This window comes from Artemia sp. Qi Xiang Cuo, chromosome 1 (assembly GCF_049724085.1).
Source record: "Artemia sp. Qi Xiang Cuo chromosome 1, ASM4972408v1, whole genome shotgun sequence".
NCBI classification, from domain to species: Eukaryota; Metazoa; Arthropoda; class Branchiopoda; order Anostraca; family Artemiidae; genus Artemia; species Artemia sp. Qi Xiang Cuo.
In genome coordinates this window covers 19938138-19956792 of record NC_142794.1, presented here as the reverse complement: position 1 = coordinate 19956792, position 18655 = coordinate 19938138, and positions in this window count along the sequence as shown.

Sequence of the window (18655 nt, the reverse complement as noted above, 5' to 3'; positions counted from 1 at the left end):
ATCATTTTTCCCCCTTAGCACTCTTAACGAGGTCAAAGAGGGTGCAAAATCAGAATCTAATTTTTTTTTGGTGGATTGAAAAGTCCTTTCCTATATTTTAAGTCAGGAGAGACCAAAAATGATATCAGAATTGAATATTTCATCACTTACTAACCCCTTTCTACCTCAGACGAGGTCAGAAGAGATGAAGATACCATTTGTGGTATCATAATGATATCATGATACCAGATTCTGAATTTTTATATATTCAGAATAAAAATATTTTATCACATAGCGCCCTATTTCTACTCTAGGTTTAGTCAGAAGGGACAAAAATGCAATTGGCGGTATTATAAAATAATAATATATAATTGAAAAAATATGTAATTAAAAGGTCGTTTCTTATTAATCAAGTTAAGTGAGACCCAAAATGACATTAGAATTGAAAAATTACATCATTTTACTCCCCTTTGCACCCTTAACGAGGTCAGAGAGGGTGAAAGCACCCATTCTTACTTGTGGCCTACATTTGGTTTTAACGGTGCTGTACTTCAATTTCGCACCCGTGAACTCAAATATGAAGAAATTTTGGTTTCTCTATTAATTTTAACTTCAAATGCCTGGGAGGGGGAGGTAACTTTACTTACATCAATAATTTTTGCTGGATGTTATACTTTTTTCAGGGCTAAAGAGTGCAAATGTAAACAGAAGATTTTCTTCAAATGCTCCGTAAAGTCTGTCTTGACTTTCGAGCTTTCATTTTAACCCTTCATCCTCACTTTTTAACACTGGGGGTGGGTGCGAGGAGAACATCAGAAGATTGCCATATTTAACTTAGCTCTTGGATTTGACAAATTTGGTTATTATTGTAAAAAAGAACTTCAATCACAAAAAAAATCAATCACAATTTTGTTCTCAATTACCATGACTCTGAAAGAATCACAGTTTCGCTTTGATTAAAAATCTATTGAATAAAACACAAAACTTGGCTTAACTATATTGGTTATAAGGATCATAATGATCCTGATAACCAAATTCAAAATCTACCGTGTCAAACACCTTTTTTAAATTTAATAAAAATCGTCATCTGGGTGTTCCAGCTTTCTAAGTCATAATTAATACTGTATTGTCGACTATGTGGTTTTTAGCATAAGTTGTTAAGTGATCTTTTATGACTACCACAGAATAGGCCCAATTACCAAAGTCATCCATGTGCTATATCGTGCATAATTTTCTCACAGGTTTTGAAAATGCTGGGAGGATTTATATTGGTCTCCAATTACAGCGCTGTGCTGTAAAATATAAGCATGCCATATATTAAATACGTAACCTAACCTAGGTACCTTTCCCCCCGTAAACCCAAAGAAACAATCGTTTAAATATTGTAACTCATTGAGAAACCACGGCTTTGCTCCATTTACTGACAAAAAAGGGAAACACTTGAACAAACTCAGAAGATCAATCAAAACCACATACCACAGGAATAAATACTTATCAAACTTATCAAACATTTCAGCCAAATCCAATTAGAAGATTTGTGAGGGAGGGTTAGCCACGCCCCATTCTTTGCAATCTTTGGTTTGCCGTGTAGTATCGTTCCTTTTCTGTATTAATCTAAAACAAAACAAAGTTTTTCCAAGGAAGTAAATAGCGAAGTTGAAACTTAAAACGGACAAAAATTATTGCTTCACAGCCTATCCAATATATATCAATCAAACTAGCACAAATAAACCAGCTAATTATGTATACCTGTGTTTTTAGGATTATAGAAAACTAGCGCTTTACTGAAAACACAAAAATCAAGTATTAAAAACAGGAATATTGATTTGGGAGTGAAAAGTGAGAATGAAGCCTGACAAAAATAAACTAATCTATAAAGCTTTTCATAGTCTTACACCAGTTGTGGCATCAGTAACTTTCAATATACAATTAAAATTACCTTAAAAATATAAGCGTAAAATTAAATATTTTTTTAATAACCGCAAAGTCATTGAACGGCATACAGAATTTTGGAATAATATTCAATAGTGCTTTAAGCTATAATATCAATAGTGATTAATAAACAATCTTTAAATGTAAGAAATAAGTAGAACCCTATCAGAAGGTCGTGACATGACCACGTGGTCATGTCAGCATTTTTAATGCTGACGGGAGTCCTAATATGGGCATAGTCATTAGGGAGAAAGATTACATAATGGGGTCAAGGACATCTTTTTCCAAGAGCGATGTATTTGTTGTTTCTATATGTAATAACTCGGGGACGAAGGTTGCACAGGCGCATTGAATTCTAACAGGAACAATTTTATAGATCTGGGAATAAAAGGAGACGTGAATTTCCAAGAACTTGATTGCGTAATCGATCGCGAATGTCATGGTGTCCAGAAATAGTATTTGTTGTTGTTGCTCTAGGCAATGTTATGAGTTTCCCGGAATTTGGAACACCTGTGCTGTCGACCTCAATTCACCTATCGTGAATCAATAATTCCCCCTTAGAAACAACAAATTAATTTCCCCTTTCTTGACAGATCAATCAATCAATGACATCATCTGTCAGACTTTAAAAATTTTCGCCCTAGAAACATTTCTCCAGGAATAGATCCAAATCATTAATGTCTTTGCCTCGGGAACAACTCTTTTGGTCGAACTCCAAAGGATATTAATAACCAACGGCCATGGAAACAATTAGGCAAGAAACATCTTAGCGATGAATTGTTTTAGCGCGCGAAAAGGTTTCCTATTAATTTGAAATGCGTTAGCGCAGAGATGCCAATAACAAAGGAACACGCTGAATTTGCGTTTAGGGATTATTTGGGCGAAACCGTTTTAGACATTTTAGGGAACTATTTCGGCGAAACAGATAGAGACATTTTAAAAGAAGATTATTGAAGAGATTTTAGAAGAGAATTTGAGTGTAAACGTTATAATACACAAGTTTCATTTGAACAGTGTTGTGAGGTCCTCTAACCCAACCCCAAAGGGTTCCAATCCTCCTACCCCAACCCCGAAGGAAGCCCCCGGTCCTCAAAGGCCCCCCCAGCTCCCAAAGGCCCTCCACCGGTCCCCAAAGGGGCCCCCGGCGCCCAACTGCCCCCCGGGCACTCAAAGGCCCCCCAAGCTCCCAAAGGGCCACCGGCACCCCCAAAGGCCCACCCCAGACCCCCAAAGACCCTCCCCGGGCCCCCAAAGGCCCATCGAGCTCCCAAAGACCAACGGGGTCCCAAAGACCCTCCACCGGTCCCCAAATGTCCCCCAGGCTCCCAACTGGCCCCCTGGACCCCCAAAGGCCCTCCCCGGCCCCCAAAGGTCCACCGGGCTCCCAAAGGACCAATCGGTCCTCAAGTGCCCCCCAGACCCCCAAAGGCCCGCCCAGTGCCCCAAAGGCCCTCCCCCAGTGCCCCCAAGGTCCACCGCCGGTCCCCAAAGGCCCCTCGAGCTCCCAAAGGACCAACGGGGTCCCAAAGACCCTCCACCGGTCCCCAACTGCCTCTCCGGACCCCCAAACGCCCTCCTCAGACCCTCAAAGACCCGTCCCGGGTCCTCACCAGATCCCAGACTCCCACCGGACCACTCGAACCTTACGGGTCCCCCCCCCCGCCGCCCTGGACCACCGTCATTCGTTTAGGAATGTTGTCATATAATTCTGAGTTTGGAGTTAGCGGTTTCTAAGTAATGAGTTTATGTTGTCATGTTTCAGCGTCTTTAGGTGGTGAAGGTTTTATGAAAAAACTATTCTGGGATTAGTAGTTTGCTTTTTAGGGCTTTTATGAGCTAGGTTTCTCAGCCTTTCGTTGGTGTGTGTTGACTGAAACTTATGATTTGGGATATGTAGTTTGCTATTTTTGACTTTTCTGAGTTGGATTTCTTAGTCTTTCATTGGTGTGTGGTGTCTGAAACCTATGATTTGGGATATGTAGTTTGCTATTTTCGACTTTTCTGAGCTAGGTTTCTTAGAATTTCATAGGTATGTGTTGTTAGAAAATTATGATTTGGGATGTTTAGTTTGCTATTTCAGGCTTTTCTGAGCTAAGGTTTTCTAGTATTTCGTAGGTGAATGTTGTCTGAAACCAATAGTTTAGGATGAGTAGTTTGGTATTTTTGACTTTTCTGAGCTAGGTTTCTTAGTCTTTCTTTGGTGTGTGTTGACTGAAACCTATGATTTGGGATGGTTAATTTGCTATTTTTGACTTTTTTGAGCTAGATTTCTTAGCATATCATATGTGTGTCCTTTCAGAAAATTATGATTTGGGAGTTGTAGTTTGCTTTTTGGACTTTTCAGAGCTAGGATTCTTAGTCACTCATAGGTGTTTTTTGTCTTAAACTTCGAGTTTTGGATTATTAGTTGGCTATTTCATACTTTTCTGAGCTAAGGTTTATTAGTATTTCGTAGGTGAATGCTGTCTGAAACTTATGATTTGGGATATGTAAATTACTATTTCGGGCTTTTTGAGTTGGATTTCTTAGTCTTTCATAGGTGTGTGGTGTCTGAAACCTATGATTTGGGATGTGTAGTTTGCTATTTTCGACTTTTCTGAGCTAGGTTTCTTAGCCTTTCATGGGTATGTGTTGTCAGAACATTATGATTTGGGATGTGTAGTTTGCTATTTCAGGCTTTTCTGAGCTAAGGTTTTCTAGTATTTCGTAGGTGAATGTTGTCTGAAAGCAATAGTTAGGGATGAGTAGTTTGCTATATTTGACTTTTCTGAGCTAGGTTTCTTAGTCTTTCGTTGGTGTGTGTTGTCTGAAACCTATGATTTGGGATCTGTAGTTTGCTATTTTTGACTTTTCTGAGCTGGATTTCTTAGTCTTTCATAGGTGTGTGTTGTCTGAAACCTATGATTTGGGAGTGGTGGATTGCTACTTTTGACTTTTCTGAGCTGGATTTCTTAGCCTTTCATAGGTGTTTGTTGTCTGAAACCTATAGTTTGGGATGACTAGTTTACTATTTTTGAATTTTCTGAGCTAGGTTTCTTAGCCGTTCATAGGTGAGTGTTGTCTGAAACCTACGATTTGGGATAGGTAATTTGCTATTTCTGACTTTTCATAACCGGATTTCTTAGTCTTTCGTAGGTGTGTGGTGACTGAAACATATGATTTGGGATGTATGGGTTGCTATTTTTTGACTTTTCTGAGCAGGATTTCTTAGCCATTCATAGGTGTGTGTTGACTGAAACCTATGATTTGGGATGGTTAATTTGCTATTTTTGACTTTTCTGAGATAGATTTCTTATCCTTTCATAGTTTTGTCCTTTCAGAAAATTATGATTTGGGAGTTAGAGTTTGCTTTTTGGACATTTCATAGCTAGGATTCTTAGTCACTCATGGGTGTTTGTTGTCTGAAACTTCGAGTTTGGGATGAGTAGTTGGCTATTTCAGACTTTTCCGAGCTAAGGTTTCTTAGTATTCCGTAGGTGAATGCTGTCTGAAACTTATGATTTGGGATATGTAAATTACTATTTCGGGCTTTTCTGAGTTGGATTTCTTAGTCTTTCATAGGCGTGTGATGTCTGAAACCTATGATTTGGGATATGTAATTTGCTATTTCTGACTTTTCATAACCGGATTTCTTAGTCTTTCGTAGGTGTGTGGTGTCTGAAACCTATGATTTGGGATGCGTGGGTTGCTATTTTTTTACTTTTCTGAGCAGGATTTCTTAGCCATTCATAGGTGTGTGTTGACTGAAACCTATGATTTGGGATGGTTAATTTGCTATTTTTGACTTTTCTGAGCTCGATTTCTTAGCCTTTCATAGGTGTGTCCTTTCAGAAAATTATGATTTGGGAGGTATAGTTTGCTTTTTGGACTTTTCAGAGCTAGGATTCTTAGTCACTCATAGGTGTTTGTTGTCTGAAACTTCGAGTTTGGGATGAGTAGTTGGCTATTTCAGACTTTTCTGAGCTAAGGTTTCTTAGTATTTCGTAGGTGAATGCTGTCTGAAACTTATGATTTGGGATATGTAAATTACTATTTCGGGCTTTTCTGAGTTGGATTTCTTAGTCTTTCATAGGTGTGTGATGTCTGAAACCTATGATTTGGGATGTGTAGTTTGCTATTTCAGACTTTTATGATCTAGGTATCTTAGACTTTAATATGTTTGTGTTGTAAGAAAAGAATGATTTTTGATTGATATTTTTCTATATAATTATTTTATGAGATAATTTTATATCGACTATATTAGTTGTATGTTTTCTGAAACCAATAGTTTGGGATGAGTACTTTGCTATTTTTGACTTTTCTGAGCTAGGTTTCTTAGTCTTTCGTTGATATGTGTTGACTGAAACCTATGATTTGGGATACGTAGTTTGCTATTTTTGACTTTTCTGAGCTGGATTTATTAGCCTTTCATAGGTGTGTGTTGACTGAAACCTATGATTGGGATGAGTGGTTTACTATTTTTGGCTTTTCTAAGCTAGATTTCTTAGCCATTCATAGGTGTGTATTGTCTGAAACCTATGATTTGGGATGAGTAGTTTGCTATTTGAACTTTTCAGAGCTATGATTCTTAGTCCGTCATAGGCGTTTGTTGTCTGAAACTTCTAGTTTGGGATGAGTAGTTTCGCTATTTCAGGCTTTTCTGAGCTAAGGTTTCTTAGTCGTTCATAGGTGAATGCTGTCTGAAACTTATGATTTGGGATATGTAAATTACTATTTCGGGCTTTTCTGAGTGGGATTTCTTAGTCTTTCATAGGTGTGTGTTGTCTGAAACCTATGATTTAGGATGGGTGGATTGTTACTTTTGACTTTTCTGAGCTGAATTTCTTAGCCTTTCATAGGTGTTTGTTGTCTGAAACCTATAGTTTGAGATGACTATTTTGCTATATTTGACTTTTCTGAGCTAGGTTTCTTAGCCGTTCTTAGGTGAGTGTTGTCTGAAACCTAGGATTTGGGATATGTAAATTACTATTTCGGACTTTTCTAAGCTAGATTTCTTAGTCTTTCATAGGTATGTGTTGTCTGAAACCTATGATTTGGGATGTGTGGGCTGCTATTTTTTTACTTTTCCGAGCTGGATTTCTTAGCCGTTCATAGGTGAGTGCTGTCTGAAACTTATGATTTTGAGATGGTTAATTTGCTATTTCCGGCTTTTATTAGCTAGGTTTCATAGCCTTTCATAGGTTTGTGTTGTCAGAAATTACGATTTGGGATGTGTAGTTTGCTATTTGAACTTTTCAGAGCTAGGATTCTTAGTCCATCATTGGTGTTCGTGTCTGAAACCAATAGTTTGGGATGACTAGTTTGCTATTTCAGGCTTTTCTGAGCTAGATTTCACAAAAACTTACACACACACACACAAAAACTTACACTCACACGCAAAAACTTACACCCACATGCAAAAAACTTACATGCACACAAAAACTTACATAACACAAAAACTTACACACACACAAAAAATAACACACACACACACACAAAAAAAACTTACACACACACACACACGAAAACTTATGCAAACACACACACACACACACACACATACACAAAAAAAACTTACAAATGCACACGAGAACTTACAAGCACATAAAAACTTACATTCACACAAAAACTTACACACACGCACAAAATCATACACGCACACACAAAAACTTACACACACACACACTAAAACTTACACACACACACACGAAAACTTACACACACACACACAAAACTTACACACACACACACACAAGAAAACTTACACACACACACACACGAAAACTTACACACACACGCCAAAACTTACACACACACAAAAACTTACACACACACACACACACACACAAAACTTACACAAACAGACGAAAACTAACATGCACATAAAAACTTACATGCACACAAAAACTTACACACACACACACACACACACACACACACACACACACACACACACACACACGAAAACTTACACACACACGCCAAAACTTACACACACAAAAACTTACACACACACACACACACACACAAAAACTTACACATTCAAACGAAAAATAAAAAGTACACAAAAAATTACATGCACACACAAACACACACACACACAAAACACACACACACACACACACAAAAACTTACACACACACGCCAAAACTTACAAACACACACACAAACGCACACACAAAAACAAAAAAAAACACAAAAAAACAAAAAAAAACTTACACATAAAAACAAAAAAAAAACACACACAAACGCCCAAAAACTTAAAAAAACACACACACACACACACACAAAACTTACACACACACACACGAAAACTAACACACACACAAAAACTTACACACACAAAAACATAAACACAAAAACAAAAAAAAAAACAAACACAAACACTAAAACACAAACAAAAAAAAAACTTACACACAAAAACACACAAACAAACTTAAAAACAAAAACAAAAACTTACACCCAAAAAATACAAATAAGAAAAAAAAAATAAGACACAAAAACACATAAAATTAAACAAAAACTCAAAAAATTACATGAAAACTAAAACTTACATGCACAAAAAAACTTACACACACAAAAACACTTACACACACGCAAACAAACATACACACACACACAAACACAAACACACACACACAAACAAACACACACAAAAACCCACAAACACACACACAAAAACACACACACACAAACAAACACACACACACAAACACACACACACAAAAACACAAAAAAAAACAAAAACACACACACACACACACTGACACATGCACATGAAAACTAACATGCACACAAAAACTTACACACACACACACACACGTCAAAAATTACACACACACAAAAGCTTAGACACACAAAAACTTACACACACACGCACAAAAACTTACACCCACACGCAAAAACTTACATGCACACAAAAACTTACATGCACACAAAAACTTACACACACAAACAAATAAAAACGCGCTAAAAAAAATACACACACACACAAATAATTAAACATACAAACAATAAAACATACGAACACACACTAAAACTTAAACAAACACACTCAAAAACTAACACACACACACAAACTTACACACTTACCATATCACAGTTAAAGTGTCTTGATTTTTCAAATTTTATTTTGAATTTCTGTCGTGAAACGCAAGAGTTGGAATATTTCAGTAGTGACTTGTTGTGCTTTACCTTCTCACAGTTACATTCTCTTGATTTTTCGAAGTTCATTTTGAATTTCTGTCATGAAATGCAAGAGTTGGAAAATTGGGGTCTCAGTCCACCAGCCCGAATGGTGGAAATCCACTAGCTCAGAATTGGGGTCTCAGTCCACCAGCCTGAACGGTGGAAATTCACTAGCTCAGAATTGGGGTCTTAGTCCACCAGCCTGAATGGTGTAACTACTCTTTATATATTGTGGGGTCACCGCAACCCATTCTTATTTATTGAATTTATCTTTTTATTTTAGGTTAGGTTAAATTTTATTGAGCGCTAATTATAAGTTAACCTAACCTTTTCCGGCGAGTATGGTTAGACTAGATTAAGTTAGGTTAGGTTAGTTAGTTAGGTTAGGTTAGCCCATGTACGATTCACTTAGGTTAGCTTAGGTTAGGTGAGAGACAGGCGAAAAGTTCGGTGTATGATTAGGTTAGGTGAGATTAAATTAGGTGAGTTTAAGCTAGGTTAGGCAAGGTTTGCCTAAGAACGCTCCAGCACTTAGGTTAACCTTGCCTAACCTAACTTAACCGAACCTAATTTAACCTTACCTAACCTAAACCTACACCTAACTTTTTGCCTGTCTCTCACCTAACCTAATCTAAACTAAGTGAAGCGTACATGGGCTAACCTAACCTAACTTAACCTAACCTAACTTAACCTAGTCTCACATAACCATACTCGCAGTAATAACATATCCTAATTTAATTCGACCTAACCTAACCTAATCAGAACCCTATCTAAGTTCCTGAAAAACTCCACCCCTCAGCTAACCAAAGTTAAGAGTAAATGGGCTAACCTAACCTAAATTGGCCTAACCTAACTGAAGCTAGTCTAACCATACTCGCCGGAATATGTTATTTTAGATTGTACTGAGCTATCATGATAAGTTAACCTAACCGAACAGAAAAACATCCTTTCAACCCAAAAGAAAGGTGGGTTGAGACCCCAAGATTGAGCTAGTGGATTTCCACCATTCAGGCTGGTGGACTAAGACCCCAATTCTGAGCTAGTGAATTTCCACCATTCAGATTGGTGGACTAAGACCCCAATTCTGAGCTAGTGGATTTCCACCATTCGGGCAGGTGGACTAGGACCCCAATTTTCCAACTCTTGCATTTCATGACAGAAATTCAAAATGAACTTCGAAAAATCAAGAGAATGTAACTGTGAGAAGGCAAAGCACAACAAGTCACTACTGAAATATTCCAACTCTTGCATTTCACGACAGAAATTCAAAATGAAATTTGAAAAATTAAGACAATGTAACAGTGATATGGTAAGTGTGTAAGTTTTTGTGTGTTTGTAAGTTTTGGCGTGTGTGTGTGTAAGTTTTCGTGTGCGTGCGTAAGTTTTCGTGTGTGTGTGTGTAAGTTTTTTTGTGTGTGTGTAAGTTTTTGTGCGTGTTTGCAAGTTTTTGTGTGTTTATTTTTGAGTTTTCTTTTAAGTTTTTGTTTTCTTCTTTGTTTGTTCGTTTGTATGTTAGTTTTTGTGTGTGTGTGTGTGTGTGTATTTGTGTGTTTTTCTTTTCTTTTGTGTGTGTATTTTTTGACGTGTGTGTGTGTGTGTGTAATTTTTCGTGTGAATGTTAGTTTTAATGTGCGTGTGTAAGTTTTTGTGTGTGTGTGTGTGTGTGTGTGTGTGTGTGTGTGAGTTTGTGTGTGTGTGTGTGTGTGTGTTTTTTTTTGTGTGTGTGTCTGTTTTTGTGTGTGTGTGTAAGTTTGTGTGCGTGTGTGTAAGTTTTTGTGTGTGTGTAAGTTTTTGTGTGCATGTAAGTTTTTGTGTTCATGTAAGTTTTTGCGTGTGGGTGTAAGTTTTTGTGTGTGTGTGTAAGTTTTTGTGTGTCTAAGCTTTTGTGTGTGGGTGTAATTTTTTGTGTGTGTTTGTAAGTTTGTGTGTGTTTTTGTGTGTGTGTATGTTTTTTTTTTTTTGTGTGTGTGTGTGTGTGTTTTTGTGTTTTTGTGTGTGTGTTTTTTTTTGTGTGTGTGGTTTTTTTTGTGTATGTTGATTTTGTGTCGTGTGTGTGTGAGTTTTCGTGTGTGTGTGTGTAAGTTTTGTGTGTGTGTGTGTGTGTTTGTAATATTTCTTTATTGTTTTTGATAGTTTTTTGTATTTTACTTTTGCAAGTTTATGATTGTTTTTTTTTTTGTGTATGTGTTTTTGTTTTTGTTTTTTTTTTTTTGTGTGTGTGTGAAAGTTTTGGCGTGTGTTTGTAAGTTTTGGTGTGTGTGTGTGTGTAAGTTTGTGTGTGTGGGTTTGTTTGTGTGTAAGTTTTTGTGTGCATGTAAGTTTTTGTGCGCATGTAAGTTTTCGTGTGCATGTGTAAGTTTTTGTGTGTGTGTGTGTGTGTGTGTAAGTTTTGGCGTGTGTGTGTGTAGTGTGTGTGTGCGTGTGTGTGTGTGTGTCTGTGTGTGTGTGTGTAAGTTTTTGTGTGCATGTAAGTTTTTGTGTGCATGTAAGTTTTCGTGTGCATGTGTAAGTTTTTGTGTGTGTGTGTGTGTGTTAGTTTTTGTGTGTGTGTTAGTTTTGGCGTGTGTGTGTAAGTTTTCGTGTGTGTGTGTGTGTAAGTTTTCATGTGTGTGTGTGTGTGTAAGTGTTTTTGTGTGTGTGTGTAAGTTTTTGTGTGTGTGTGTAATTTTTCATTTGTGTGTGTGTTAGTTTTTGTGTGTGAGTGTTTGATTTTGTGAGTGTGTGTAAGTTTTTGTGTGCATGTAAGTTTTTATGTGCATGTAAGTTTTCATGTGCATGTGTAAGTTTTTTGTGTGTATGTGTGTGTGTGTGTGTGTTTTTTGCATAAGTTTTCGTGTGTGTGTGTGTTTAAGTTTTTTGTGTGTGTGTGTGTGTGTGTAAGTTTTAGTGTGTGTGTAAGTTTTTGTGTACATGTAAGTTTTTGTGTGCATGTAAGTTTTTTGCATGTGGGTGTAGGTTTTTGCGTGTGGGTGCAAGTTTTTGTGTGTGTGTGTGTAAGTTTTTGTGAAATCTAGCTCAGAAAAGCCTGAAATAGCAAACTAGTCATCCCAAACTATTGGTTTCAGACAACAAACACCAATGATGGACTAAGAATCCTAGCTCTGAAAAGTTCAAATAGCAAACTACACATCCCAAATCGTAATTTTCTGACAACACACACCTATGAGAGGCTATGAAACCTAGCTAATAAATGCCGGAAATAGCAAATTAACCATCTCAAATCATAAGTTTCAGACAGCACTCGCCTATGAACGGCTAAGAAATCCAGCTCGGAAAAGTCAAAAAATAGCAACCCACACATCCCAAATCATAGGTTTCAGACAACACATACCTATGAAAGACTAAGAAATCTAGCTTAGAAAAGCCCGAAATAGTAATTTACATATCTCAAATCCTAGGTTTCAGACACCACTCACCTAAGAACGGCTAAGAAACCTAGCTCAGAAAAGACAAAAAGAGCACACTAGTCATCCCAAACTATAGGTTTCAGACAACAAACACCTATGAAAGGCTAAGAAATTCAGCTCAGAAAAGTCAAAAGTAGCAATCCACCCATCCCAAATCATAGGTTTCAGACAACACACACCTATGAAAGACTAAGAAATCCCACTCAGAAAAGCCCGAGATAGTAATTTACATATCCCAAATCATAGGTTTCAGACATCATTCACCTATGAAAGACTAAGAAACCTTAGCTCAGAAAAGCCTGAAATAGCGAAACTACTCATCCCAAACTAGAAGTTTCAGACAACAAACGCCTATGACGGACTAAGAATCATAGCTCTGAAAATTTCAAATAGCAATCTACGCATCCCAAATCACAAGTTTCAGACAACACACACCTATGAACGGCTAAGAAATCTAGCTCGGAAAGACAAAAATAGCAAACCACTCATCCCAATCATAGGTTTCAGTCAACACACACCTATGAAAGGCTAATAAATCCAGCTCAGAAAAGTCAAAAATAGCAAACTACGTATCCCAAATCATAGGTTTCAGTCGACACACATCAACGAAAGACTAAGAAACCTAGCTCAGAAAAGTCAAAAATAGCAAACTACTCATCCCAAACTATTGGTTTCAGACAACATTCACCTACGAAATACTATAAAACATTAGCTCAGAAAAGACTGAAATAGCAAAATAATAACCCCAAATAAAAAGTTTAATAAATAAAATAATTATTATTTGATAATAAACAAATAAAATACATGACTAAAATAGCAATCTACACATCCCAAATCATAGGTTTCAGACAACACACACCTATGAAAGACTAAGAAATCCAACTCAGAAAAGCCCGAAATAGTAATTTACATATCCCAAATCATAAGTTTCAGACATCATTCACCTATGAAATACTAAGAAACCTTAGCTCAGAAAAGTCTGAAATAGCAAACTACTCATCCCAAACTCGAAGTTTCAGACAACAAACACCTATGAGTGACTAAGAATCCTAGCTCTGAAAAGTCCAAAAAGCAAACTATACCTCCCAAATCATAATTTTCTGAAAGGACACACCTATGAACGGCTAAGAAATCTAGCTCAGAAAAGTCAAAAATAGCAAATTAACCATCTCAAATCATAGGTTTCAGTCAACACACACCTAGGAATGGCTAAGAAATCCTGCTCAGAAAAGTCAAAAAATAGCAACCCACACATCCCAAATCATAGGTTTCAGACACCACACACCTACGAAAGACTAAGAAATCCTGTTATGAAAAGTCAGAAATAGCAAAGTACATATCTCTAATCATAGGTTTCAGACATCACACGCCTATGAAAGACTAAGAAATCCAACTCAGAAAAGCACGAAATAGTAATTTACATATCCCAAATCATAAGTTTCAGACAGCATTCACCTACGAAATACTAAGAAACCTTAGCTCGGAAAAAGTCTGAAATAGCCAACTACTCATCCCAAACTCGAAGTTTCAGACAACAAACACCTATGAGTGACTAAGAATCCTAGCTCTGAAAAGTCCAAAAAGCAAACTATACCTCCCAAATCATAATTTTCTGAAAGGACACACCTATGAAAGGCTAAGAAATCTAGCTCAGAAAAGTCAAAAATAGCAAATTAACCATCCCAAATCATAGGTTTCAGTCAACACACACCTATGAATGGCTAAGAAATCCTGCTCAGAAAAGTAAAAAATAGCAACCCATACATCCCAAATCATAGGTTTCAGTCACCACACACCTACGAAAGACTAAGAAATCCGGTTATGAAAAGTCAGAAATAGCAAATTACATATCCCAAATCGTAGGTTTCAGACAACACTCACCTATGAACGGCTAAGAAACATAGGTCAGAAAATTCAAAAATAGTAAACTAGCCATCCCAAACTATAGGTTTCAGACAACAAACACCTATGAAAGGCTAAGGAATCCAGCTCAGAAAAGTCAAAAGTAGCAATCCACCACTCCCAAATTATAGGTTTCAGACAACACATACCTAAGAAAGACTAAGAAAACTAGCTCATAAAAGCTGTAAATAGCAAATCACTCATCCCAAATCATAGGTTTCAGTCATCGTACACCTATGAAAGACTAAGAAAACTAGCTCAGAAAAGTCAAATATATCAAACAACTCATCCCAAACTAAAGCTTTCAGACAACATTCACCTACGAAATACTAGAAAACCTTAGCTCAGAAAAGCCTGAAATAGCAAACTACACATCCTAAATCATAATGTTCTAACAACACATACCTATGAAAGGATAAGAAAACTAGCTCAGAAAAGTCGAAAATAGCAAATTACACATCCCAAATCATAGGTTTCAGACAACACACACCTACGAAAGACTAAGAAATCCCACTCAGAAAAGCCCGAAATAGTAATTTACATATCCCAAATCATAAGTTTCAGACATCATTTACCTACGAAATACTAAGAAACCTTAGCTCAGAAAAGTCTGAAATAGCCAACTACTCATCCTAAACTCGAAGTCTCAGACAACAAACACCTATGAGTGACTAAAAATCCTAGCTCTGAAAAGTCCAAAGAGCAAACTACACCTCCCAAATCATAATTTTCTGAAAGGACACACATATGATATGCTAAGAAATCTAGCTCAGAAAAGTCAAAAATAGCAAATTAACCATCCCAAATCACAGGTTTCAGTCAACACACACCAAAGGAAGACTAAGAAACCTAGCTCAGAAAAGTCAAAAATAGCAAACTACTCATCCCAAACTATTGGTTTCAGACAACATTCACCTACGAAATACTAGACAACCTTAGCTCAGAAAAGCCTGAAACAGCAAACTAAACATCCCAAATCATAATTTTCTAACAACACATACCTATGAAAGGCTAAGAAATCTAGCTCAGAACAGTCGAAAATAGCAAACTACATATCCCAAATCATAGGTTTCAGACACCACACACCAATGAAAGACTAAGAAATCCAACTCAGAAAAGTCAAAAATGGCAAACTACATATCCCAATTCATAAGTTTCAGTCAACACACACCAACGAATGGCTAAGAAACCTAGCTCATAAAAGCCTGAAAAAGCAAACTACTCATCCCAAACTATTGGTTTCAGACAACATTCACCTAGGAAATACTAGGATACCTTAGCTCAGAAAAGCCTGAAGTAGCAAACTACACATCCAAAACCATCGGTTTCAGACAACACACATCAACCAACGACGGGGGCCCGGGGAGGGTGTTTGGGGGACCCTTGAGGGTCGGGTGGTCCTTTGGGAGTCCAGGGTCCTTTGAGGACCAGGGAAGGGTCTTTGAGGGTCTGAGGAGGGCGTTTGGGGGTCCGGAGAGGCAGTTGGGGACCGGTGGAGGGTCTTTGGGACCCCGTTGGTCCTTTGGGAGCTCGATGGGCCTTTGGGGACCGGAGGAGGACCTTTGGGGCACAGGGGGAGGGCCTTTGGGGCACAGGGAGGGCCTTTGGGGGTCCGGGGGCACTTGAGGACCGATTGGTCCTTTGGGAGCCCGGTGGACCTTTGGGGGCCGGGGGAGGGCCTTTGGGGGTCCGGGGGGCCAGTTGGGAGCCTGGGGGACATTTGGGGACCGGTGGAGGGTCTTTGGGACCCCGTTGGTCTTTTGGGAGCTCGATGGGCCTTTGGGGGACCCGGGGAGGGTCTTTGGGGGTCTGGGGTGGGCCTTTGGGGGCGCCGGTGGCCCTTTGGGAGCTTGGGGGGCCTTTGAGTGTCCGGGGGGCAGTTGGGGGCCTGGGGGACCTTTGGGGACCGGTGGAGGGCCTTTGGGAGCTTGGGGGGCCTTTGAGGACCGGGGGCTTCCTTCGGGGTTGGGGTAGGAGGATTGGAACCCTTTGGGGTTGGGTTAGAGGACCTCACAACACTGTTCAAATGAAACTTGTGTATTATAACGACCACACTCAAATTTTCTTCTAAAATCTCTTCAATAATCTTCTTTTAAAATGTCTCTATCTGTTTCGCCGAAATAGTTCCCTAAAATGTCTAAAACGGTTTCGCCCAAATAATCCCTAAACGCAAATTCAGCGTGTTCCTTTGTTATTGGCATCTCTGCACTAACGCATTTCAAATTAATAGGAAACCTTTTCGCGCGCTAAAACAATTCATCGCTAAGATGTTTCTTGCCTAATTGTTTCCATGGCCTTTGGTTATTAATATCCTTTGGAGTTCGACCAAAAGAGTTGTTCCCGAGGCAAAGACATTAATGATTTAGATCTATTCCTGGAGAAATGTTTCTAGGGCGAAAATTTTTAAAGTCTGACAGATGATGTCATTGATTGATTGATCTGTCAAGAAAGGGGAAATTAATTTGTTGTTTCTAAGGGGAATTATTGATTCACGATAGGTGAATTGAGGTCGACAGCACAGGTGTTCCAAATTCCGGGAAACTCATATCATTGCCTAGAGCAACAACAACAAATACTATTTCTGGACACCATGACATTCGCAATCGATTACGCAATCAAGTTCTCGGAAATTCACTTCCCCCTCGAGTCCTAGATCAATAACATTGTTCCCGTTAGAATTCAATGCGCATGTGCAACCTTCGCCCCGGAGCTATTACACATAGAAACATCAAATAAATCGATTTTGGAAAAAGAGGTCATTGACAACATTACGTAATCATTCTCCCTAATGACTCTATGCCCATATTTGGACTCCCGTCAGCATTAAAAATGCTGACATGACCACGTGGTCATGTCACGACCTTCTGATAGGGTTCTACTGAAATATGCTTTAGTATTACTTGAAATGAAGATCAAATAAGACATAATATGAATTCTGAAGATATGGTTATTTGTGAATTTCAATACAGTGAATTTCAAACTATGATACAAATTCTAAAGCAAGTCTATAGTCCTAATCTTAATGATATCAAGATGGCTTTACTTCAAACTTGTCTACAAAGTAATCATGACATGTCCTTTTTAAAACCAACACAACAGCCAGGCATTGAAATGAGCCATCGTGCAGAAGTGATACCAAATTAAACGAGAAAAAAAAAGTAAAGCAACAATCCTAAAATGAATTGTTATTTATCTTAAAAGGGATTGATCCTAAAAGAGATTGATAATAATTTTATTCTGTAAAAAGTGTACTTAATTGGTTTACTTTTACTGTACCAAAACTCCTATATTATTTTGTGTTTTCAGTAAAGTGCTAGTTTTCTATAATCCTATAAACACAGGGAAACATAATTAGTTGGTTTATTTGTACTAGTTTGATTGATATACACTAGATAGGCTGTAAAGCAATAATTTTTGTCCGTTTTAAGTTTTAACTTCGCTCTTTACTTCCTTGGAAAAACTATGTTTTTTTAGATAAATCTTTTCTCGGTTTTTATCCACATTTAATGTGAAAACAACCCTGCCATGATGTGTTTTATTTATACGGAATAATTTCTGTTCGTTTTAAGGTTTAATGTCATTCCTTAATTTCAGTTGAAAACTTATGAAGCTGTTTAAGGGCGCATTTAGAAGCTTATATTTATGCCTTGTCACTTTTTATAAATTTGACTTGATAGCACATTCCCATAAAGTGCACTTTCTGTTTTTCCACCCATTTTTTTTTTCAAATGAAAAAAGTGCCTTTTTCAATAAAATAACCAAAAAAAAGGTGTTTTTCCAAACCTAGGCAGGAGCAAAAAGTAAGAGGGCAGGGACGTACCTTCCCCTCAATTACCGCCATTAGAACTAGCACACAGGCTTCATCGCAGAGTGAAGTTTGAGGTTTAATTCAACATTGTTGATCATTCTAGGTTAACTTTCGGTCGATTTTTAGTTGAAAAGTTTTTAATTTTAGTTAATTTGTTTTCACAATAATCTTTTACTTTTAAGATGAGTAGAAGATTTATGAAACTAACACAGGGGGTTTGGAGGGGGAGTATATGTGAGAGGTTCTTATAAACCTCCATTTAGGGCTTTGGACCATAATTGCTGCAATTGTGCCGTCTTATGCTTCCAAACTCTTTCACTGAAGAAGTGGAACCCAAAAGTGCCGTTTTTAGTGCTATATGGCACCTATAGATGGTAGAATTGATAAAAAGCCCGTAGATATGAGTAATAGCTCTAATATGAGTATTCCCAGGATATGCTTGGGAAAATGAGTGCATCAC